This window comes from Muscardinus avellanarius (genome assembly GCF_963383645.1).
Source record: "Muscardinus avellanarius genome assembly, chromosome: 12".
NCBI lineage: Eukaryota > Metazoa > Chordata > Mammalia > Rodentia > Gliridae > Muscardinus > Muscardinus avellanarius.
This window is the reverse complement of record NC_137798.1, coordinates 76,455,388-76,481,244: the sequence shown is the minus strand read 5'-3', so window position 1 is coordinate 76,481,244 and position 25,857 is coordinate 76,455,388.

The following is a 25,857-nucleotide window of genomic DNA, read 5'->3' as shown; positions in this document are numbered from 1 at the left end:
AAACGCAGCAAAAAGAAAAGGACCATTCTGCCAAGAATGAGGTTGAGCCTGAGAAGGCACCATCATCAAGAGCACCCACGGAGAAGGCTTTAAGAAGGGATGCACAGAGACCTGGAAATCTTTCATGAAGAAGATGGAACATCCAGATATGTGCATCAATACCAGACTCAACAAAGCTGTCTGGGCCAAAGGAATAAATTCTCATATTATATCCCTACACTGTTACTCAGAAAACATAGTAAGGATAATCATTCACTAAACAAACTCCACTCTTTGGTGACCTATATTCATTCCTGTCACCACCCCCCAAAAATCTACAGACAGACAATATGGTTGAGAACTAGCTACTTCTTATCACATAAATTATTAAAAATAATAATGTTTTACAGTACTGGGGATTGAACTTGGGGCATTCTACTTTCAAGCTACACTTCCAATCCTATTTTCATTCTCATTTTTTATTTTTTGAAACAGGGCCTCACTAGGTTGATGAGAATCTCACTACTTGCTGAGACTGTCCTTGAACCTGTGATTCTCCTGTCTCAGCTTCCCAAGCAGTAGGATTATAAGTGTGCGCCACCACGCCCGGCTAATAACAGAAATATTTAAAAGGTACATCATGACTCACCAAAGAAACACAAATTGAAACCATGAGATGCCACTACATACACCACTAGACACCAGCATTATCTAAAATTCAAAAGATTGACATTTCCAAGTCTTCTAAAGGTATAGAGAACCAGAAACACTCATAAATTGATGATAGAATAAAACTGGTACAACTCTTTAGGAAAACGCTAAATTCTTTCCTAAAGGAAAGGACCTACTAAATCTGAGCATATGCATACTCCACAATCCAGCAATCCAGTCTTGTATATACCCAACAGAAATGCATTCATACGTGTGCCATAAAACACGGCAACAACCTCTGCAGTAGCACTGCTTGTAATAGGGCTACAAGAGAACTTCTCAATTGTCCATCAATAGTAGATTTAAAAAAAAGGTTTGTGAAGTATCACAAAAGAGAAGTCTGTGCAATGATGAAAATGAACCATCTACTGCTACACACCTTGACACAAATGAATCTCTCAAGCAATGCTGTGCCCAAGGAGCCAGATAAAAAAGAGTACATACATATAATGTACTCTTCTATATGACACATATATATCACATACTTCAAAAGTGAGAAAGCCATAGAGTTAGAAGTCATAGTAATGATTACCACTGGGGGAAAAGAGATGTATACTTACTCAGAGGGTACATGAGATGGTTTGAGGGAATGGTAATGTTCTATTTCTTGATCTGGAAGAGATAATATAGATGTACTTACTGTTTGATCTTTGTACTTTTATATAAATATGCTATACTTTAATAGAATTGTATGCTGAAAAGAATAGTAAATAAATGCAGATCCAGGAGAAAGATACAGCATCCCAATTCTCAAAGTGAGAATTGTGTCATCTTACATGGAGTGGTGCACAAGTGCTGTATGACAAGGTTACAGGTAGAGAGAGAGTGAAAATGCCAGAGGTTGTGTTTTGTTACCACCAGGCTTGCTTGTCCCTGTGTTGTGTGGGAGGCAAAGATGAGAAATGATATCCCTAAATGAGAGAACTAGATGGGAAAGGCAGACTGGCAAATAGAGGAACAATTTATAGTATCTTTCAAATATTTTAATCTTACAAAGTATTTCAGAACTCCCCCAGTGGCTGAAATCCTCTGCATTTTCTCCTAATAACTTACCCTGCAACTAAAATCCAGAGTGAATTTAGCCAGCCCAGAAGACTGAGGCGGTTGTTGTTTCTGGTTGCCACAACTGGCTCTGGAGTGTCCTCCAGAGTCACCTGTACAGAGCTGGGGCTTTTAAACAATGACTGACAGTACTTGGGAGACTGAGACAGGATGATCACAGGTTCTTTGGCACCCTCAGCTATGTAGAGAAGCCCTTTGCAACTTAGTGAGACTGTTTCAAATAAAAAAAATAGAAATAAGGCTGCAGGTGTGGCTTGGAGGTAGAATGCTTGGGGGCTCAATCCTCAGTACTATAAAAAAAAATGACCAGATTGTGAGGTCTCTTACTTTATCAGTGGATTCATCCATTTGATGGATCAAGCCATTGATCGCCTAATGGGCTCTTGGGAGGCGGGACCATGGTGGAGAAGAGCATCACCGAAGGCATGCTCAGGAGGCCGTGTCTCTCCCCCTCAGCCTGCTCCCCAAATGCTCCCTCCCCCATGCCCTTCTGCACCATGTTCTGCCTCAGTTAATGGACTGAGACCTCTGAAACTGTAAGTAAGACAAAATAAACCTTTCCTCTTCTGTTTGTGCCAGCTATTGTGGTCTCAGCAATGAAAAGCTGACTAATATGCCAATTATTTTGCTACCAAATTTGCTTCTTCTAGTAAAGGAGGATCGGCTGTGACCTGTCCTGGCCAGAATGTACATTATCACTAGACACACAGACTGAACCAACCTAGACATGTGACTAATCTGGACCAAAGGTTTTCCTTGACACTAAGATAAGGACACTGAAAGAAATCAGATTCCTTTGGATGTGAGGGCGATCTGGCTGCGACGTCTGTCACCCCATTGATCGTCAGGGTTGATTTTGCTGATCTGGCTGGCTAGGCGGGTGTCCCCTTCCTCCATCACCACTCCATGTGCGTCTCTCCTAAAGCTGCGTGCTTGGTTGAAGAGGACGACCTTCCCAAATAGAGGAGGACCAGTCTTCGGTCAAGGGTATACAAGTAGCTGTGCTCCCATTAGAACCTCTGAACAAGCTCTCAAGGTCCATTTGTAGGAGAACATAGGATAGTCAAGCTTCCAAGACTCCAGACACATCCAAATAAGGCACTGCACATGGCAGTCTGCCTTATAAACAAAAAGAAATAGATCCTTTTTTTGGCAGATGTATTGAAAGAACACGACAATAGGGACAATAGTGATTATCGTCCTTTTCTTTAGTATTAGAGAAGGAGGAAATCTAGAAGACCAACTGTCCAGTAAAAGTATTGAAGATGTTATTTAAGTTCTGGTCCCAGCCATGCCTGAATCCTCAGATATAAGGCCAAATAAAATGATTTCTTGCATAAAATGTTTGGATTTTGCTTGAGTGAATTGGGATATTGTTGGGATTTGGGGAATGTTGTTGTTGTTGTTGTTGCTGTTGCTGCTGCTGCTGCTGCTGCTGCTGCTGCTGCTGCTGCTGCTGCTGCTGCTGCTGCTGCTGCTGTTGTGTTTTGTTCTATCTGCATTCAACAGAGTCCTGAGTCACCATCATTATCATCGCCATTACCACATGGCAATGCAGGTCCCTCCACAGACTGGTCACCAACTTATAACGTTCATCTGCATACGTCAAAAACACAGCTAATCTCAACCACAGAAAAATTTCTTCGGCCAAGAATTCCTCATAAGCAAAGTTCAGCATAAACCCATCTATTTTCATCTTTAAAAGCTAACTGGTCGTTCCTGTTAAGGAGTATTAGGGGGTAAAAATGAAACTGGGGATCAGAAACAGAATTTCTTTAAGTGGGAAAGGGGTTGTATGGCAGATGGCAGGCAGGGGAAGTGGTTTTTGCAGAGAAGTTTCTGAAAGCTAGGGGAAGCCAAAAAACTGAAAACCTAGAATTGACAGCATATGCTCTGGCATGATGCTAAATACCCTGTGCATTGGGGTGAGATATCTGAGGACTTCCTAATCAGCCATGCCAAGTAAGTTAAATAAAGCACATCCAAAGATTTATCTGTTTCACTCCTGAGCCCCAGGGAGACCCAGGCGTCAGCAGTCAACTGTTCTCCATCTGCAAGTCTGAAAGGTGTGGAACATTTAGACAGAGCCTGATATGATGAAAAGAAATGCCCATATACCTGGGAATCGTGTGTTGACTGTAACAAACCCACTGGCAAGTGCTGTGCTGCAAGGGAGCGAGGTTCTGGAAAACAGAAGTCATTGGAAATTCATGGTGGCACCTCTGTTACCAACATCAGGGGAATAAAATGTCACTCATCACTTATTTTTGTTTTCTCATTTTACTTTCAGGAAACATAACAAATATTTATTAAGCAGTTTTCCTCCAACCCAGATCTCTCCTGATTTTACCTAAGTCTTAAGTTCATCAATGTACACTTCTATAGAAAGGGTTCTAAGGACCTGACTCATAGAGAGGGGTATTAAGTATTCTCTGCACACTCCTCGCACATTGTCAGCTCTCTATCCTTTTATTTCCACTGAAATGCCCTGGGCACACCTTTGCCACCCCTGTCCCCAGGTCCCATCCCTGTAGGCCACAAATCCCTCGGTCCTCCAAGGTCCAGTTCCTTTGCTCCTCCTCAGTAAAAGATCTCTGTGGGAAGGAGCCTCTCTCATTCCATTTATATGTGCCTGGCTTACTAAGTTGTTCCCCTACTTTTTTTATTCTCCAACAAAATTGTAAGCCTTTTGAATGCAGGAACCATATCCAGTTAATCATCTTCTAGACAACGGCCCTTGGTTGTGAGACTCACTGCCTGATTCAGACAAGCAGGACAGGAGCAGAGAAGAGTCTTATCTATCACAATTCACAGTGACCAGGGGCTAGCTGTGACCTTTCCAGGTACTCTGTAAGTAACACCCTGAAAGCAATCCTAATTCCCGAGCCCTATTCTGCAACAGGGAAGAACAAAGATCAATAGTATTAATCTACTTTGTCTCATGTCATCAACCAACCCCTGGCTATGGACAGAAGCCAGCCAAAAAGCCCCTGAACTACCTGTTGTACTGCAGATTAAAGTGCCTTCCCCTAAAAAAAAAACTAAAATATAATCAATAAGTTTATTTCTTATGAATGCATCCGTTCTATTTTGACCAGCTGCTGAATCAGTCTTTGTATTAGGATGTATGGTCAGCAGAATAAAGATACCTTCCTGCTTGGTTTGAAATCTAAACATGGTAGCACTTGCTTAGCAGTTTAATGAAAAATATACTGGATTTTTTTAAAGTTCTTGTCATTTTTTCTAGAGGAGTCTCAGATGAAATACAGCCAACCCAACTCAGACAATGTTTCTTTTGGGTTGGACAGTGCAGCTCTACAAAATGTTTTTCTAATTGGAATTAGTTAACATTTACAATTGGGTTAAAATATGATAACAGGACTTTCTGAGCAGCACACATCCTTTGTTTCAGTGCAGTCCTCATTTGTCCCTAATGCCTTCCCAAACATAAAGTTTAGCACCAGATGTCATTTCTTATCATACACGGGTGGGCTGTTTTGCTTTTTTGGCGGTACTGGGGGTAGAATCCAGGTGCTTTCTACTTCCAGGCTATACTCCCAGACCTATTTTATATTTTATTTGAAAACAGGGTCTCATTAAGTTGCCGAGAGCCTCACTAAGTAGCTGAGGCTGGCTTCAAACCTGTGCAGTCCTCCTGTCTCAGCCTCCCAAGCACTGGGATTACAAGCAGGTGCCACCACGCCCTGCTTGTTTTGCTAAGGAAGTATTACTTCCCTGTGTCTCTTTATAAAAGGTTTTAGAGGGCCCAACATTTCAAGAAAGACGGGTATGCATATATGTCTGGGAGTAAAAGCTTTATATATGTTTAACACAAACAAAGCATGTTTAAAGAAAATAAAAAGAACCACTGAAGTTACTCTTGGGGAGTAAACCCCACTGCTTCCCTCCTCGCTATAGCTGACCAGTCCTTTGGGCCCTTGAGCTCACAGCTGATTTCCTCGTGCTTCTCCCTCCCTTCATTCCACAGATCATCCTTAATTACTGTGAACGAGAATCTGCAACAGATGCTGAAGTTATAACTAGGAATAAAACAGAGGAACTGCTCTCCTCGAATGTACGTGCTAGTGGCAGCAGACAGATGATATGTAAATGAGCGTATAAAATACAATGCCGTGGCGGTAAAGCTCTGAGGAAGAAAGAGCTGAAAAGACAGTGAGGAGTGATGCGCAGGGACAGGAGCTGCCCTGTCAGCTGGAGAGGTCCAGGAGGGCTTGCAAGATGTATTATTGGGGGGTTTGGTTTGGTGCTGGGAACTGAACCCAGGGCCTACTGCATGCTGGACATGAGTTCTGCCATTAGGTACACCCCTGTCCCGTGATGTTAGTTCGTACTCACAAAGTAAACAGTAATAGACAATTACTGTCAAAACGTCTCACCTGAAAAATCTTGCCTTTCTCGCTCTCTTTACCTACAACATTTCTTATTTCCTGGTCTTTCTTTTCCAGATTTGATGTATTCTTTTTCTGAATTAAACCATCAAGCATTTATTTGCTACCAAATCTGAGTAATAAAATTTCATGCATTCTTTCCTAAACAGGTATTTAATACCCTTTGTAATCCTCTCTCCACGATGACAGAAATCAACTCAAGGGTGGGGTTTTTATTTCTCCTCCATTTTGTGATATAAACTCCAGACTTTGAGGGCAGGACAAGATCCACATTTGGATGTTGGTTTCTTCACTAATTACTAGCTGGCCTACAGTAGATGGAAGGACCTTTTTTCCAGCCTCAATCTCCAGACCTGTAAAATGGGAGCAATGCCCCCTAACTCTTGTGAAAGCCTTCAATCTGCAAAAAGCTACACAGATTCTAATTGTTATTTTGTGAGATCACCCCACCACTATACAACAGAGACTCAGCATTGTGCGCTGGGTAACATTTTGTTTAGGCATCCAATTTTAATCAAGCATTTAGGATGTGTGTGGCCTTGCACTGGAGATGGTTATAATAAGATTATGATTCAAAATTAAATTTTAAGAAAACCCCAGTGGGGGAGTCAAACATTAATGAAAAAACTATAAACTAGTAAGAGGATCTCACTATGTTACAGGTCTGAAGTGAATCTAGCCTGGTAAAGTCAATCATGCAATAAGAGTGAGTGTTAGAGCCACTCACACCTCGAATCCACATCCAGACTGGTCCACTGGTGCTTACCTATCCCACATCCATATCATTCCACACCCAGACCATATCATACTTACCAGCTGCACCAACACTACGTCCTCCTCCCTCTCACTTAGCCCCACCTCCACAGCTTTCACTCTGCAAGTCAGTAATTCAGCCAACATTTACCAACTCCTACCCTCTGACAAGCATTATAAGGAATACCAAAGATACATGGACATTGTGGCACACACCTTTAATCCCCATACCTGGGAGGATAAGAAAGGAGGACCACAAGTTCAAGTGCAGCCCTCAGCAACTTAGCAAGACCCTGTTTCAATATAAAAAATGATGATGATGATGAGGATGAGGATGATGATGAGGATGAGGATGATGATGAGGATGAGGATGATGATGATGATGAGGAGGAGGAGGAGGATGATGATGATAAAGGGCAGGGGTAGAGCTCAGAGGGAGAACACCAATAAGTTTAAAATCTAGTACCAAAGAAAGAGACATACCAAGGATATAAAGAAAAAAGATAAAGCCCGGGCTAGCTCCAGGCACAGCTCACAATGTGCCTCAAGAGGTAGCCATGTAGCAGTGTCTCCTCATTTTCCCTTCTCTTCCTACTGGTATTACCGGCCCTTGGGTCCAAGGGAAGGGAAGTGTCTCTGGCTACCACAAAGGAGTGTGCCTGGCCCATGTGCTTTCTACAAGCCTCCTGTAAGCCTATGGAGCAGGATTCTCCGAGGACTCAGGGAATTCCTCAAATGCTACACAGACACAGTGAGTGTTCCAGGAGAGCAGGGGGAAAGAAAGGAACCATTACTCTGCATATATCAATTTCCCAACAGACTCGTTAAGCAAATTATGAGAACATAGATGCCGTGGAGTGGCAGGCTCGTCTTCTCAAGCTACGACGCCTCCCCCATCAGTCCCCTGTTACAAGGTGTCTTTGAACACACAGCCACACCTTCTCAAGAGGGATAGCTTTTATTCATATTTCACAGATGAGAAATTTTAGGTAGGAACATAATTAACAGGAGTTTAGGTGTCTGCAGAGCTCCTTTCAGACCAAAAGGTTCTCTGCCCAGGCTCTGGGCTAGCCCAGTCCCAGTGAGTGGGACACAAGTGTCTTGGTAACCTCCAAAGGTCACAGCCAGTTGCCGTGCATGCAGGAGACCTCAGCTCCTCAGGTTTTGTGTAGTGCTTACTTCTAGTTGAGCACGAACATAGCCTTTGCAGAGGGCAAGATAATAAGTAAGGGAACTCCAGCATGTAAAGCTTTAAAGGTGTTTTTTTTTCCTTTGATGGTTTTATCAACATATGTAGAAAAGCCAAGATAATCTCTGTAACAACTCAGTATCTACTTTGTTCATAATCCAGTGTTTACATATTTTAAAGTTTCTATGCATAACCACAGGTGTCCTGTGTACCCGATGTATCTAATACCTGATAGAAGAAAAAAAGGATTAATTTTCTATTTAAAAAGTGGCTATATGAGAATGATGGAAAAGTCTAAGTAAGGTATTTCAGCCAGCTGAGACGAGCTCCAAGATCCCCAAGATATCCAAATCCTGGCTGCTCAAGTTCCTTAAATAAAATGGCATCTTACCTACACAGTCTTTCCTAAATTCAAAATCATCTCTAGATTACTTTCAACAACAAATACAATGTAATTATTACCTAGATAGTGGTTATGCTATATTTAGGGACTGCTGATAGAAATATTTGTACATGTTCAGTACAAAAAACTTAATCTCTACCCTCCCCACCCCAAGGAGTTTTAATCTGCAGTTGGTTGGATGGCTTGGCAGAGCCCAGGTATGGAAGGCTGCCGCTTCTCCTAGGTCTCAGAGAGGCAACTTTGGAACATTTGGTAAGCTTTGTGTTTTATAACATCTCAAACAGGTACTCCTAGTTATTTAGCATACCTCATTAGGTTTAACATCCACTTTAACTATCTACTTGTAAATATTTTTGCTTTCCTTGCAGTTTGAAAAACTGGATTTGATAACTAATAATTACTCTAATTGGAGACTTCATGGTCCTAAATTCTGGATGATAATATTCTTTTATGTTGACTAGTTCAGAAAGCATTCTCCTGTGGGGAAAACTGATGACAAGTCAACCAATGTTTCCAAAACATCTTCTGGCAGGTATATTGCTGGACACTAAGTAGAAAATTTTTAAAAAGTAAATCAGAGTTTTAGGCTCCAAGGAGTTTGCTCTCTATTTCCCACACGGTCTTCAGGCCCACAGAATTAGCATCATCTGGGAACTTGCAATTGAATCAGAAACTCTGGGGTTCAGCCTTAGTTGTCCAGCTGTCTGTTTGAATAATTCCTCTTCAAATGAAGATCATCAAATATAAAAGCTACACACACACACACACACACACACACACACACACACACACACGTATGTACATATATATGTATCATGAGCTTATGGAACTAAACCTGAAAGTGTCACCTGTCCTTCAAGGAAACAGATCCAGTGGCCACATGAGATGTTGATGAAAAAATTGCAACCAGGAGTCAGGTCACCCACTTCAAATGACCAATATTCTATTTCTTTTCTGATCCTTTATTACTGACACCTGACAAGTAGGTCTGTGTATTTCCAGCCCAAAAGACAAACTCTGGTTTTCAAGGAGTTAAAAAAGAGTCTGCTCTCTTTGTAAATAAGGACCAACAATGAAAATAAAAATCAGATCTGCCAAAATTATCTAGTGAACTAGCAGTAACTTTCCAAACCTTTAACACATATTCAAATTCTATTTATAAAATTTGAAATTTTGGTGGGGGGGAGGGTAGAAATACAATGAAGATGTGACTAGAACACTCTAGTAGAATGTACGGTTTGAAGAAATGTTAGTAATGGTTTGCCACCTGTGTGGAGTTTCACAATCTTTTTTTTTTCTTTGTATTTTCCTGAATTTTTTCCAATAGCTAAATATTACTTTTATAATCAAGAAAAAATAAAACTGTCCTTATAAATGTTATAGCCATATCAATCAACAAGAAGGCCTATTTTGTAATTCTAATTTTATACAGAATAGTGTGTATAGTAATTATTTATACTATGCCATATGCTACAATGAAGATAAAATTCAGTAAATATATTCCTTCCAGCTGGCCCTGAAAATGAAGAGGTTAAATGCATTCCTAGGTTCAAAGCAGTAAGAATTAAAACAAGCTGTGAAGCTGAAGGGAAAATTTTTTTTTTTTTTAAATTTTATTTTATTGGTGCACTGTATTCATACATCATAGTGGGATACAAACTTTTGTAGACATACATGCACACATCGCCCAGTCAGCCCCCACCCGATCCCCACCCCATTCTCTCCCCATCCCTCCTTCCCATGCTAGGCTTAGTGGTTGACATCTAGTATTATAGCAATTTATCCAAAATTAAAAATGATAATCTCACATAACAGTTTCATTTGTCTGATACCAAGCGTTTGATGATTTAAAGATAGCATTTCAATATTTCTTTTTGCTTTCTTTCTTACTAGAGCATATTTTTTTCTGTTTTTTTAGGTGAAACTATCATATATTTATATATTTATTTTTCAGAAAAAAATCTATCTTAATATGGAGTATGAATTCTAGATACCCAAAACGATCTTGAAAAAGAACAAAGCTAGCAGATATATATTTTCTGATTTCAAACCATATAAAGCTACAATAATTGAAACAGTGAAGGGAAAATTAATCCTAGTATTGAGACCTCTGAATGCAACCCCTTCTGAAAAGCAGTTATGTGACACACGGATCCTTATTCTTATCCTCCTGATGGTTAACCCCTGGCATATATGAAACATTCAGCAGTCCCTGGCAAAGTCTTAGGAGTTCAGCAGATGAATTGTATGGGAGAGGATCAGAGAGATAAGAAGCAGAATGATCCTACATTCACATAAAATTCTGTCCCTTTGGGACAGTAAGACATTCACCTCACCGAGAAATTCCATGGTCCAAACTATTTTTTTTTAATTTTTTCTTTCTCAATAAATGTTTGCTCAGTTAAAAAAAAAAAAGACTTATGTTGGATATCTTATTCCACAAATCCAAGATAAATAAGTAAACAGGACTCATTTGAAGGGACATCTTTGCCAGAAAAGCACTGTCATTGTCATAATGTTTCCTTGATAAGACAAATTGATTTCTCCAAAGAAAATCAAGCACTGTTTTACTGAAACTCTCAGCAGTACAAATTCAGTGAACGTGAATTGAAATTTCTTAAAGGAAACAGGAAGTTGAGGACCAATGGCGTGAACATGGGGAAGGAATCACCAGCAGACAGCCCCTTCAGCACAATACCCTGCATGAGCTGACATTTCTAGAATTTGCAGACTCTCCCAGGAAAGGACAAGTTATTGGAGATAACTCTCTCTACCGTTTACAGCACATGAGATTACCATATTTATACAATTTAGCTTAGTAGTATCAGACGACTCAGAAAGAATTTAAGTCTTGGCTTTGCTGTTTCAGCAAGCAAGCTTTGACTTACAACGAGTCTCCGATCCCCCTCAATTCTCGACTTTCTTTTACAAGGTAGTCCTATCCGTTGCAAATAATAATAATAATAATAATAATAATAATAATAATAATAATAAATGAAGAATACGAATAAAGAATACACAGCCCACAGAAAGTTTCCCCGCCCACAGCCCAAATAATTACTCATCTGCCTGAGGAGATTGTTCTGTAAGAGACTTGGTGTCCACATATTAAGCTAACTGACCATTTCTTTTCAGTCCAACAATCTTCCACAGACCACAGCACAAACTTGTGGCCTGTTCACTAATGTCATTCGGATACAGGTCCAGCTCTCATTCTTCCATTTCTCATCCCTTCTAGAGAGAGAAAGGGTCCAGTCTTCTGTTTTACTCATCCTCCTGGTCGTTTTTCGCAGTTTCACTTTGGAGCTGCTAAACGGTATCGGTCAGAACTCACCTGCAGATCCCACGCCTATGCGTTGATAAATGCCAAAGGAACAACTCCAAGCCACAACACCAAAGACTCAAAACGGCTTCGATTCGTCCGATAGAAATGCCATTTGTCTCGACTACAGAAAGAAAATGACGTTCCTACGCTATCAATTTCTTACAAATGAAATACAGCAGTGTTCATTCCGAGCAAAATTAAAATTTCTGGGTCACTTTCCCCCTCTCACGGAGCCACTTTTTGCACAGCCTGGCAGCGACTGTAAACACGATCTCCTCGCGCCTCCAAGTGACTCCTCCTCGCCCTCTCAGTGCCAATACCCACCTTACTATCCTTTCCCAAAGCAGGTCCCAAAGAACAGAACTCACCGCCCGCCCCTCTGCCTGCCACCCCCCACGGCGGAGCCATTCTTTCTTCTTTTCCCAAACCACAAATGGACGCGCTTAGTCGGAGAAAAAGTTAATGAATGTCTGCCTTTGGGGTTCGCTGCCCTACCTGTGCGATCGCACGACCTGGAAGTCGCCAAAGCGCCTTCGCTCGGCACCCTCGTCCCGGTGGGCGAGCGCTTCACACCCAGAAACCCAGGAACATGATGTCTAGGCAGACCTGCACCCATCCCACAGAAGTCCGCCCGCAGCTCGGCTCACCACTTATGTAAGCTCGTCCTCCACCGTCTCAAACTGCGGGCGCGCACCGGCACCTGTCAGGCATCTGAATGGACCAGCGCCCACACCCGGAGGTGCGCTCAACCCCGGCGAGCGGGGCGGGGGTCCAACCCATCTTTCCCCGCTGCTTGTTTCTAGTCTCAACTACAATTACCTTAGCAACCCCAAGAATTGCCTCGACTCCCTCTTCGGCTGCTCCGCGTCTCCTACCACCAAGCTCGCGCCGGGCGCATGATGGAGCTGGAGAAGCCCGGGGGAAGCGGGCGCCGGCGAGCTCCGGGGCTGGAGGGGGGGATGCGGCCGCCCCCCCCCCCCCGCGGCTCTCGGGGCGAGTTTCCGCGGCGGCGGCGAGCGCAGGGGCTCAGCGAGCGGACGGCGCAGCCCGGGCGGGTGGCATGGTGCCGGGGCGCGGGGCGCTCGGGGCCCGGTGGGTGCGCCCCCTGGGCGCCCGCAGTGCTGGGACCCGGCGCCGGGCGGAGCTGGCGGCCGAGCAGGGCGCAGGGCCGAGCGCGAGCAGCTGCCCCGAGTCGCGGAGCCGCCGCCCGCGAGCTGCTGCAGCGGCGCCCGCTGTCGGGGGCCGAGCGGAGCTGCAGCCCGCGCACCTGGGCGCCCGCACCTGGGCCCCCGCCGCCGAGCCCCGGCACCTGAGCGCGGCCCCAGGGCGCCGCCGCCCGGCTCACCTGTGCGCCGCGCCGCGCCGGGGCCAGAGCAGACCGGGATCTCCCCGGGCACCGAGGGAGAGAGATCTGCAAATCCCTGACACTTTAGCCGCACCCGAGAAGACTGGGAGGGCGCCCCATACCTGGCCCAGGCTCTTTCTGTCAGTTCTAAGCTGGCCTGGTAGGGGAACTTGAGTGGCGTCAGGGTGATCTTAGGGACCTGGCCCAGGTGGAGTGCCGGCAGCATTTGAATCCCTTACTGACGTGCGGCTGGCGCCCTCTAAATTAAAATGGGCCACCGCGATCGTCAGAGATGGTGTTACTGACCTCGTCAATTGTGCGTGTTCGACATTTACACCACAAGCCGTATTGGGGGTTTTTTGTGATTGTTCTCATCTTAAAACGCTGCCGAAGAACTTGTGAGGGAAATTAGATAAGTATTCTTTGGGTAAAGAAGAAAACGGGGAAGGCATCGTGAGGAAGGATAGGTTGTGAACTGGCCACTTGTTTTAATGTGGGAGTTTTGAAATGTGACGTTTAATTAAAGATTTGGAAAGCTGCGAATGGAGATAGGACACAATTTTTTGGTACCATAGTAACCGTGGGATTTGTGCGTGACATTAATGTCATCAATATTAAGAAGAAGTTGGAGATTTATTATTGGGAGAGGGGTACTAGGGATTGAACCCAGGGGCATTGTACCCGTGGGCTACATCCCCACCTCTATTTATTATGTTGATACAGGGTCTTGCTAAGCTGCTGAGGGCCTTGCTAAATAAACAAGACTGGCCTCTAACCTGCAATCATCCAGTATCAGCCTCCCAAATAAAGGGATTATAGGTGCGCACCACCAGAACTGGCTTGGATATTTAATTTTGAATTGTATTATGGTGCTGGGTGTGGGGAGGGGGAATCTAACAGCAACAACTTGACATTGCCTAAATATCTTTACGGATAGATGAACTAGACTTTCTTCATCCATGTGTATCCGGGGGGTTAAATTCCCTTTCCTTTCCAATATGCACCTTTTGTCACCTCTTTCTATGCATAACCCTGAGAGTCACGAAGAAACATCAGACAAAGCAAACTGGAAAAAATTCAAAGAACTGGCCTTTAAACTGGAACTCTTAAAACGTCAGGACTACGAAAGTAAACATGGTTCCAGATTGACCGAGTCTAAAGGGACAAGTCAACCTGATCCAACAGATAATCTCGAACGGGATCCAAGGTCCATAAAGGACATTAATTGCATAATCAGTGCAATTTCAGCAGATCCTATAGAGTAGAAGGGTTAAATTAGATACTTGTTACTTTCCTGGCACAGTGGTCGAACTAGAGTCATCTGAGAAATATCCTCATTTTCAGGATGTATGAAAAGGTGAGGTGGGCGTTATAGTTTGGATCTGGAATGTGCCCTAAGAACCCATCTATTGAAGGCTTGGTCCCCAGCTGTGATGCTCCTGGGAGGTGGTGGTCCCTTTTAGAGATGGGGCCTGGTGTAAGGTGTAAGGAGGTCAGGTCACTGAGGGTGTGCCCTTGGAAAGGATATTGGGACCAGCCCCTTTCGGTCTTTGCTTCCTGGTAAACAGTTCTCCTCTGCCTTGGGTTCTCATCAAGATGGAATGTGCTGCCACCATCCCAAAATGACAGGGCCAATCAACTATGGACTGAAACCTCTGAAACCAGGAACCAAACACATCTTTTCTCCCTGTCATTTGTTTGCCGCAGGTATTATATTACAGCAAAGGAAAGCTGACTGACGCAGGGCACCACATTTTCAGCTTACTATCAGATGTTTCAGAGATGTTAATACCTAAATAAGGATATAAAGGAGCTCTTGGAACTATGTTTTTAATCTTTCTATAATTTAAAATTAAAAAATTGAAAAGGATGTGTTAAGATATAATATCAAAATACCAATGTCATTCTTCACAAAACTAGAAAAAAATGGTGATAAAATTTATATGGAATTTTTTTTTAAAAGACTCAGAATAGCCAAGAAATCTTGAGCAATAAGACCATGCAGGAGGCATCACAGTATCTGATTTCAAATTGTACTACAGAGCTACAGTAACAAAAACAGCATGGTAGTGTTACAAAACAGATACACAGACCGAACAAGGAATAGAAGATACAGGGACCAATCTACACAATTACAGCCAGTTGGTTTTTGGCAAGGTTTCCACAAATGTACATTGAAGAAAATATAGCCACTTCAACAAACAGTGTTAGAAAAACTGGATATCCATATGTAAAAGAATCTCTTCCCCTGCACAAAGTCAACTCAAAAGGGGTCAGAAACCTTGAATTTAGACCAGAAACTTGGCAGTTACTAGAAAAGAACATAGGACCAACGCTCCAACATACAGGCACTGGTAGAAACTTCCTCAATAAAACCCCATAAAGCTTAGGGGGAAACAATAATCAATAAATGGTATTTCATCAAATTAAAAAGTTTCTGTACAGCAAAGGAAACAATCAAGAGCATGAAGAGGGAGAATGGGAGGAAATCAGCCAGCATAGTGGAACAGACCTGTAACCCTGGTACTTGAGAGGCTTAGGCAGGAAGATAGCAGGTTTAAGGACAATCTCAGCAATGGAACAGGATCCTGCTTCAGGGGAAAAGTGGCCCTGGTTCAATCTCCAGTATCACAAAATAAAGAACAGGAGAAAAATCTTTGCTGACTACTCCTCTGATAAAGAACTAATGTCTAGAATATTGAAAAACTTAAAAAACTTAACCCATCCCCAAATCAAATAACCTAATCAAAAATGAGCAATTGAACTGAATAGAAAACTTCTAAAATAAATACAAATGGCCAACAGCTGCATGAAAAAAAGTTATCACTAGCAATCAGAGAGATACAAATCAAAACTACACGAGACATTATCTAAGCTGTTAGAATGGCAATCATCAGAATACAAACAAAAAGCTGGGCTGGTGGCGCATGCCTGTAATCCCCATGCTTGGGAGGTAGAGACAGGAGGATCACACAGGTTCAAAACCAGCCTTGCTGGCTTAAGAGACCCTGTTTCCAAATAAAAATTAAAATTAAAAATAGGTCTGGGAGTGTAGCCCGGAGGTAGAAGGGTTTCCAGAAACCCCAATACCACCACCAAAAAAAAAAAAAAATACAAACAAGCCAGGCATGGTGGCATATATCTGTAATCCCAGTATTTTCAGCAATTTGGTGAGACCCTCAGCAATTCAGTGGGACACTATCTCAATATACAAAAGAAAATAGGGCTGAGGGTGTATCTCAGAGGTGGAATGTCCCTGAGTTCAGTTCCCAATAACAACAACAAATACACACACACACACACACACACACACTAAAAAAAATGCTGGTGAGGATGTACAGGAAAAGAAAACTTCATACACTGTTGTTGGAATTGTAAATTAATACAACCACTATGGAGATCAGAATGGAGGGTCCTCAAGGACTAGGAATGGAACTGCCATATGTACTGCCTCCTTGAAATCTTTCCGAAAGCATTAAAGTTAGAATAATATAGTGACACATGCATACTCATGTTCATAGCAGCACAATTCACAATAGCCAAGATACGGAATCAATGTAGGTATGCAAAAGCTGAGTGGATAAAGACATGTAAATACACACAATGGTTTTGCTCGGCTATAGAGAGAACACAATTATGTCATTTTCAGGGAAAAGGATGGAACTAGAGAATATTATGCTAAGTGATATCAGTACAGAAGGTCAAGGGCCTGTGTTTGCTCTCATATGTGGAAGCTAGAGAAAAATAGGAAAGGAAGGGGGCTTCAGGAAAATGAGGAGAGAGAGAAATTACAATGATGGAAGGGGCTCGGGGGACGGAGGAGGAGAGGGGGAAAGGAGGCGTGAGGGGGGAACAGACCAAATGCTACTAAGTACACGTATGGAGGTATCACTACCAATCTCACCAGCATGTACACAGCGGGAAGAGGGGCAGGTGGGGTACAGAGGGAGCCCACCTGAGAGGTTGTGGATGAATATAACACAAAGGTATCATGTTGAGTCTTACTGTGACGTATATTACATTGCACCACTGAAATTATATTAAAAAATGTAATTGTTCTCCTTGCCAAAAAACAAACAACAGCTTGTCTTCACTCTTCAAAAGTGTTCACCCATGGGTTCCCTATAAGAATCGATTCACTGCAAGCTGTATCGAAAATACAATTGTATCTACCCGTACTGCTTTATGAATATATAACAGTAATGTAATTAAGTCGAACTCTTATTCATCCATCCAGAAATTTCTTATTAAGGGCATACTGCTTATAAAAATCTTTCCTGAACCTCATCTAAAGTATAAAATGAAATACCTTTATGAGGAAAATCTTGACTCTCTTGATGACTTCATTGTCTAAAAGGAGCTGCAGGAAGGCCTGGGGCAGCACTGATTGGGGCATTGCTCTTAAACCGGGTGACAAATGAACAGAAGAATGGAAATGAGTTGGTAATTTTGTTTTAATAATTGCATTGACAGGCGATGGTAGAAAAGTATGGTTTGTCTTAGTGTCTTTGGTGCATGTATACATGGCAGTGCATTTGGGGAGGATAATGACCTTGGGTATCAGGTGGTCCATTTTCCCAGGGACCTGCTGTTGACGCTTTTCCTCAAGCCTCCACGTTTTCATTCCCTCACATAATAGTACAGTGTTTTTCTGAGAGCAAAGGATTATGTTCTCTGCATTATGGCAATAAAAGAAGAAAGGTCCCAGGTCAGTTTTGCTTCATGTTAATTCCTGGAAGAAAATAAATATCCTGATAGGTACTTTGGGCAAGGGTTTTCTCAAAGGGTGGCTCAGAGGCTGTACCTTAAGAATCACTGGGGACTTATGGAAACTTAGCGATAAAGGTTCTTGAGGCCTAACTAGGCATGGTGGCATACTGGGTAGGCTGAGACAGGAGGATTGCAGGTTCTTGAGCAGCCTCAGATACTTAATGAGGCCCTTCACAACTTAGTGAGACCCTGTTTCAAAATTAAGAATAAAAAATAGGGGCTGAGGGTGCAGCTTGGAAGTAGAATTCCCCTGGATTCAATCCCTGATACCACAAGAAAAAAACAAAAGATTTTTGAGCCCCACCTGGAACTGCTAAGTCCACATTTCCAGAGATGTGACCAGGAAATTGACTTCTGAACAGGAATGCAGGGACCGCAGCCTGAGGGCCTTTCTTCACAGAAGCTGATACCACAATGGCGTGATTTGCTTCTCAGGAGGGATCTCTGCCAGGAAAGCTTATAACTGTGTGAAGTCGATTGTTTCTCTTTCCAGTCTATGCACCTGATATATGGTTCTGGAAGCCATGTGTGGAGTGTAGGTGTGTTAATATTATGGTGCTAGAGCTGTTATGTCTTGACACTTGGAAGTCATATCAAAATAGAAGGTGTATTCACAAATCCCAAATTTAATATGTAAATGTACAGCCCGTACACAGAGAAAATTTACATAAACAATAACACAGCTTCCTAAAAACCTACACCAGCTCCAAAATAACCATGGAATGCTGTTTACAGCAAATGTTTAGGCCATGCTTTTTCACCTAGGCACCTCCTAGATAGTACTTCAAGCCCTGCTCTCTAAGATCATACAAACAGAATTGTCATAGAATAGGAGGTTGCTTATAGGATGTGGCTTGGAGGATGAGATAGGTCCCCTTGAACAAAAATACCTCTTCCTCACCCCGACTTCTATCTCCCTCCCACTAGCTGCCAGGATTTCCATAGTTAATTGTAGTTGGTTACAAGTATATTGGGTTAGAACCATGGTAATTAGGCAGGAAATGTACTTTAAGAAGGATCTTTAATTGAGTCAAAATATGCCAGTTCCAAACTCTTATCAAAAGTCCTAGATAAGCCGGGCGTGGTGGCAAGCACTTGAAATCCCAGCATTTGGAAGGCTGAGACAGGAGGATTGCAGTTCGCGGACAGCCTCAGCTACCTAGTGAGGCCCTTTGCAACTCAGTGAGACCCTGTTTCAAAACAAAGAATAAAAAATAGGACATAGGGTGTATCTCAGAGGTAGAATGTCCCTGGGTTCCATCCCCAGTACCAAAAAAAAAAAAAAAAAAAAAAAAGTCCCAGACACAGGAGGGACTCCAGATAAAGCCCTAGTGGAGGGAGGCAGAAGGGATGAGGAAGAATTAGTGAAGGAACACTTAGTGGACACGATGTACATACACAAATTTATCAATGCCAATCACAATGCCATGCACAGGGAGGGTGAGAAAGTGGGCTGGGAGCTGGGGGAGGCTCACCCAGGGCTGTGGGCATGCACTCCTCTAACACTCTGAATTTCATTGTGATGTATGATTACAGTGCATTGACAGAATAAGAAAAAAGAAAAGAAAAAACTAAGCACACTAAAACTGAATGTATGTAAAATGAGACAAAGCTTTCTTCCTAAGGAGAACCATGTCTTAGTTAATTTAAGTACTTTGTAGATTTTCAGAAGAAAAGCTAAGCTCAGATGGTATTCTCAGCTTTAGTGCAGGTTCTGTGTTGGCTAACTCCATGTTGACATGCTAAAGAATATAAGAGTGAAATTTGTAATATAATTTGAAATCAGGAAGTGTACTGCTTCCAAGTTTGTTTTTCTTTCTCAAGATTACATTGACACTGAATAGAAGATTCAGAAACAAACCCACATACCTATAGTCAATTGATCTTTGACAAAGGGGCCAAACTTATACACTGGAGAAAAGACAGCCTTTTCAACAAATGGTGCTGGGAGAACTGGCTATCCATTTGTAGAAAGTTGGATCTGAATCCTTACCGCTCACCATGCACAGGAATCAACTCGAGATGGATCAAAGTCTTAGAAATTAGACCAGAGACTGTGAAGTTGTTAGAGAAAGGCATAGGATCTACACTCCAACATATAGGCACAGGGAGTAACTTTCTCAATAAGACTTCCAAAGTGCAGGAAATTAAAGCAAGAATTAATAAGTGGGATCTCTTCAAACAAAAAAGTTTCTTCTCATCAAAGGAAACCATCAAGAATTTAAAGAGCAAGCCTACAGAATGAGAGAAGATCTTTACCAGCCACCACTCTGATAGGGGGCTAATATCCAGAATATACAAAGAGCTCAAAAGACTCTACACTAGCAAAACAAACAACCCAATCAAGAAATGGGCAACTGAAATGAACAGACATTTCACAAAAGAAGAGATACAAATGGCCAATAGATACATGAAAAGATGTTCTTCATCACTGGCCATCAGGGAGATGCAAATCAAAACTACGCTGAGATTCCATCTAACCCCAATCAGAGTGGCAAACATAAAGAAATCAAACAACAACAATTGCTGGCAAGGATGTGGGGAAAGAGGAACTCTTTTACACTGTTGGTGGGAGTGCAGAGTAGGTCAGCCACTATGGAGATCAGTATGGACATTCCTTAGAAAACTGGGAATAGATCCACCATTTGATCCGGCTATACCATTCTTGGGTATCTTTCCAAAGGGGTTGAAATCAGAGAACTACGTTAACATATGCATACCCATGTTCATAGCAGCACAGTTTGTAATAGCCAAAATACGGAAGCAACCTAGGTCTCCATCAACAGATGAATGGATTGCAAAATTATGGGAAATACACACAATGGAATTCTATTCAGCTATAAAGAAGAATAAAATAATAGCATTTGCAAGAAGATGGAAGGAATTAGAGAACATTATGTTAAGTGAGATTAGTCGAGCACAGAAAGAGAAGAGACATATGTTTTCTCTAATATGCACAAGCTAGGGAATAGTGGTGGTAATACCAGAGGGACTCCAGATGATGGAGGGGAAATCTCAGCAAAGCTTGAACAGAAGGATAGGAGAGGAAGAAAGTTGAAGTTGTTCAATGGAGGAGCTACATACGAATATGTATAATAGCATAAATACAACATAATTAACCTGGAAACTCTTTATTGGGAGAGGGGAAGGGAGATGGAGGGGGAAGGGCATGAAGCACAATCTAAATGTACACCACTTTCAATATGTTCCACTTATTTAAAAAATTAAAATAAATAAATAAATAAAAATAAAAAATGGAGTATGGTAAAAAAAAGATTACACTGACTAATCAGGACCTTCTATGGTTCTAAAATTATTCTATTTTTGTGAAAAATGATGTTGGATTTTGATAATGATTGAATCTATAGATTGCTTCGGGTAGCATGGACACTTTAACATTATTATTTCTTCTAATCTATGAACACAAGACACGTTTTCATTTATTTGTACCTTTTTTTAATTTCTTTCATCAGTGTTTTATAATTTTAGTGTATAATTTTAGATTTTTCACCCCCTTGGTTAAATTTATGCCTAAGTATTTTATTACTTGTGATTCTATCATAAATCAAATTGCTTTACTAGTTTATTTTTCAGGTAGATCATTTTTGGTGTAAAATGTAGCTGGGTGTGTGTGTGTGTGTGTGTGTGTGTGTGTTGATTCATAAACTGTAGTCATCCAAACAACATAGGCAGCTAGACGTGATGTCACATGCTTGCAATCCGAGTACTTAGAAGGCTGAGACAGAAGGATTGCAGGTTCAGCCCTCTGCAACTTAATAAGACCCTGTTTCAAAATAAAAAAGAATAAAATAGGGCTAAGGGTGTAGCTCAGAGGTAGAATTCCCCTAGGTTCAATCCCCAGGACCACAAAATTTATATACCATAGTCCTGGCATAAAAACTGACTCATGGACTAATGGGGGAAAAAAATAGATTGCCCAGAAGGAAACCTAATGATATACACCCAACCAAGTTTTTACGAGGGTGCCACAAAAACACGATAGGGAAAAAAAGAGTCCCTTAAATAAGTGGTATTGGGGAAACTGAATATCCATGCACAAAGTGAATGAAATTGGGCCCTTTTCTTACAACATATACAAAAAATCAACTCAAAACAGACTATAAACCTAAACAGGAGACCAGAAACCAAAGAACTTCTGAAGGAAAGCATGAGAAGCTCCTGGAGACTGACCGAGGCAATGATCTTCTTAGCTTTCATACCAATGGGCAGGTAACAAAAGCAAAATTAAACCGCTGGGGACTATAGCAAACCTAAATGCTCTGTGCAATGAAAGAAACAGTCAGCAAGGAAGGCTCAGCCTACAGAATGAGAGGAGATGCTCACAAATCAAGCTAGATGGAAACCAGGAAACCAAATCTCAGATAAAGTAGCAAAGACTCCAATGGAGTAATGAAGAGGGTCTAAGGGAGAATAGAAATGTAAAGAAAGTAACAGTTTAAATAACGCTATGTGCCGGGCGTGGTGGCACACGCTTGTAATCCCCGCACTTGGGAGGCGGAGACAGGAGGATCGCACAGGTTCCAAGCCAGCCGCGCTGGCTTAAGAAACCCTGTTTCCAAATAAAAAAAAGTATAAAATAGGTCTGGGAGTGTAGCCTGGAGGTAGAAGGGCTTCCAGAAACCCCAGTACCACCAAAATAAAATAAAATAAAATAAAACAAATAACACTATGTATGTGTATGAAATTGCCAATACCAATCTCAATGATATGTATGGGGAAAGGGAGGGAGGGTTGGGAACCAGAGGAAAATGGTCCAAGTGTTGGGTACTTGAATGTTTCTATCATTCCATACCTCAGTATGATGTATAATCATGATGCACCAATAACAGCCTGAAAGCATAAATAAAAGTAGGTAAGGCATTGCAGAAAACCCCATTAATTTGTAAAATTAATATATATTCATTGCAAAAGAGTATTGGGGTTGTTGCAAAAAAGTAGACAAAGTTCCTGAATAGACATTTCTCAAAAGAAGACTTACAAATTACCAAATGTGTATGAAAAATGCTCAATATTACTAATTATCAGGGAAATGCAAATTAAAATCACAATGAGATACCACCTCCTCCAAGTTGGAAAGGGTATTGTCAAAACCATGGATGATAACAAGGATGTGGAGAAAAAGGGACCCTATCTGCACTGAGGTAGGAATGTAAATTAGTACAGCCATTATGGAAAATGGTATGATGATTACTCATTAAATTAAAAGTGGAACTACTGTATGACCAAATAATCTCTCTTCTTGTTGTATACTGAAGGGAAATGGAGTCAGTATGACAAAGAGGCATCTGTACCCCGTGTTCACTGCAGTGTTATTCACAGGAGCCAAGACATAGAAGCAACTTCAGTGTCTACTTATGGATGGGTGGATAAAGAAATTGTAACACACACAATGGAAGATCACTCAGCTTTTAAAAAGGAGATTCAGTTGGGCGTGGTGGTGTACACTTGTAATCCTAGCATTTGGGAGGTTGAGACAGGAGCATCGTGGTTCTTGGACAGCCTCAGCTATTACTTAGTGAGGCCCTTTGCAACTGAGACCCTGTTTCAAAAATAAGAATAAAAAATAGGGCTGGGGATGTAGCTCAGAGGTAGAATGCCCCTGGGTTCCATCCCCAGTACCACAAAAAATAATAATAATAAATAAAATTGAAAATGAGATTCTGTTATCTGTGAATAACCTGAAGGATATTATGCTAAGTAAAATAAACCAGACACAAATAGAAAAATACTATGATTTCACTTATATGTGAAAAAAAATTTAAGTCAAACAAACAGAAAGAATTTGGGGGAAAGGGGTGGAGATTTGGAGGTGTAGGTCAAATAATACAAAGTTGCAGTTGTGAAGAATGAATACATATAATGTGTAGCCTGAAGATCAGTTAATAATATCAGATTGTACACTGGAAACTTTTTTATAAGACAAAACTTTAGATTTTCATACCACATACATACACAAGGAAGATGATTTGGGTAAGTGATGGGTATGTTAATTTATTTGGTTATGGTAGTCACTTTGCTGTGTATATCAAACCATCACACCTTAAATATAGATGATAAAAACTTAATAAAAATAAAAAAGAAACATGTGCCATTTTCCCAAAGCATGTAGACCAGCTTCTCAAAACAAAAAAAACTATACCCTTGCAGAAAAAGAAGGTTTCCTGCAATGTCGTTTTTTTACCCCTTTGCAAACCATCTCAGAAGACCCAAGAGTAGTTGTTTATCTTATCTATAAAATATTTCCATTGCCCCCAAAAGTTCTATCATTCCTCTTTGGACATGCTCTCTCTCTCCCTTCCCCTAGGCCCTGTCATACACTGATCTCCTTTCTGTCTTTATGGTTTTGCCTTTTCCAAAATGTAGGTAATTAGAATCACACAGCATGTCATCTTTCTTTAGACGTCTACTTGAAGTAACGATTTTGAGATTCAGCCTGAATGTTGCATGTATCAGCAATCCATTCACTTTTTTTTTATTGCTGAGAGAATTTCATGGAATGGATATATCACAGTTTTTGTAAACCTATGTAGTCATATTTTGCTAAATATACCATTTGGATATGATATGCCCCCCAGGAGGCCATGCCCATTTGCAAATTTTACCTATATGCAAAATATATTAAGTTGTGACAGTCACTGTTACAAATTCATTTCCTACCCCATTCCCAGCCCCAAACTCCCTCCTCTCCCTTCTTCTGTTTTGGTTTCTTCTTCTTTTAGTAGCTGTAACTCAGGGAAAACACGTTTCCCACCTCCACCAGAATAGATCTTCATTAGACTAAGTTCATCATGGTAGTTCCATTTCTGTGGCCATGATATAAAATTATGAGCAATAAGACTTGACAGAAAATCTACTCAGGGCTTTTGGGAAAGGAGCTTGCTTCTTAGCTCCTAGTCTCTGATCTTCTTAGTGAGGTTGTGAGATTAGGAATACATTTACATAAGAAGCCACAACAAATACACTCCAGCAAGAATTTCAATGTAAGTTCTGAAAGAAACTGAGTTTGTTTCTACTTTTTACATTTTTAATTGACACATAATAACTATCCACAGTAAGAGAGTTTATAAGTAAGTTCACAGAGAGTATATACAACACAGAATGATCAAATCAGGGTAATTAGCATTTCCATCTTCTCACACTTTTAGCATTTCTTTGCTTTGGAAACCTTCATTTTCTTTCTTTTTTTAAATTTTTTATTGGTGCACTGTATTCATACATCATAGTGGGATACAAACTTTTGTAGACATACATGCACACATCGCCCAGTCAGCCCCCACCCGATCCCCACCCCATTCTCTCCCCATCCCTCCCTCCCATGCTTGGCTTAGTGGTTGACATCTAGTATTATAGCAATTTATCCAAAATTAAAAATGATAATCTCACATAACAGTTTCATTTGTCTGATACCAAGCTTTTGATAACTTAAAGATGACATTTCAGTATTTATTTCTGCTTTCTTTCTTACCAGAGAATATATTTTTTCTTTTTTTTAGGTGAAACTATCATATATTTATATATTTATTTTTCAGAAAAAAAATCTATCCTAATATGGAATATGAACTCTAGATACCCAAAACAATCTCGAAAAAGAACAAAGCTAGAAGATATATATTTTCTGATTTCGAACCATATAAAGCTACAATAATTGAAACAGTGTAGTACTATTCTAAAGGCAGATATATAAACCATTGGAGTTAAATAAAAGCCTAGAGATACATTCTTCCATATATTGTCAAGTTATTTTTGACAAGGTTTCCACGAACATTTGGTGGAGGAAATAATAATTTTTAGCTAAATATTGTTGAAAAATAATAATTACATGGAAAAGAATAAAATTGGACCCTTACCTAATCCCATATACAAATATTAACTCAAAATAGATAAAAGACC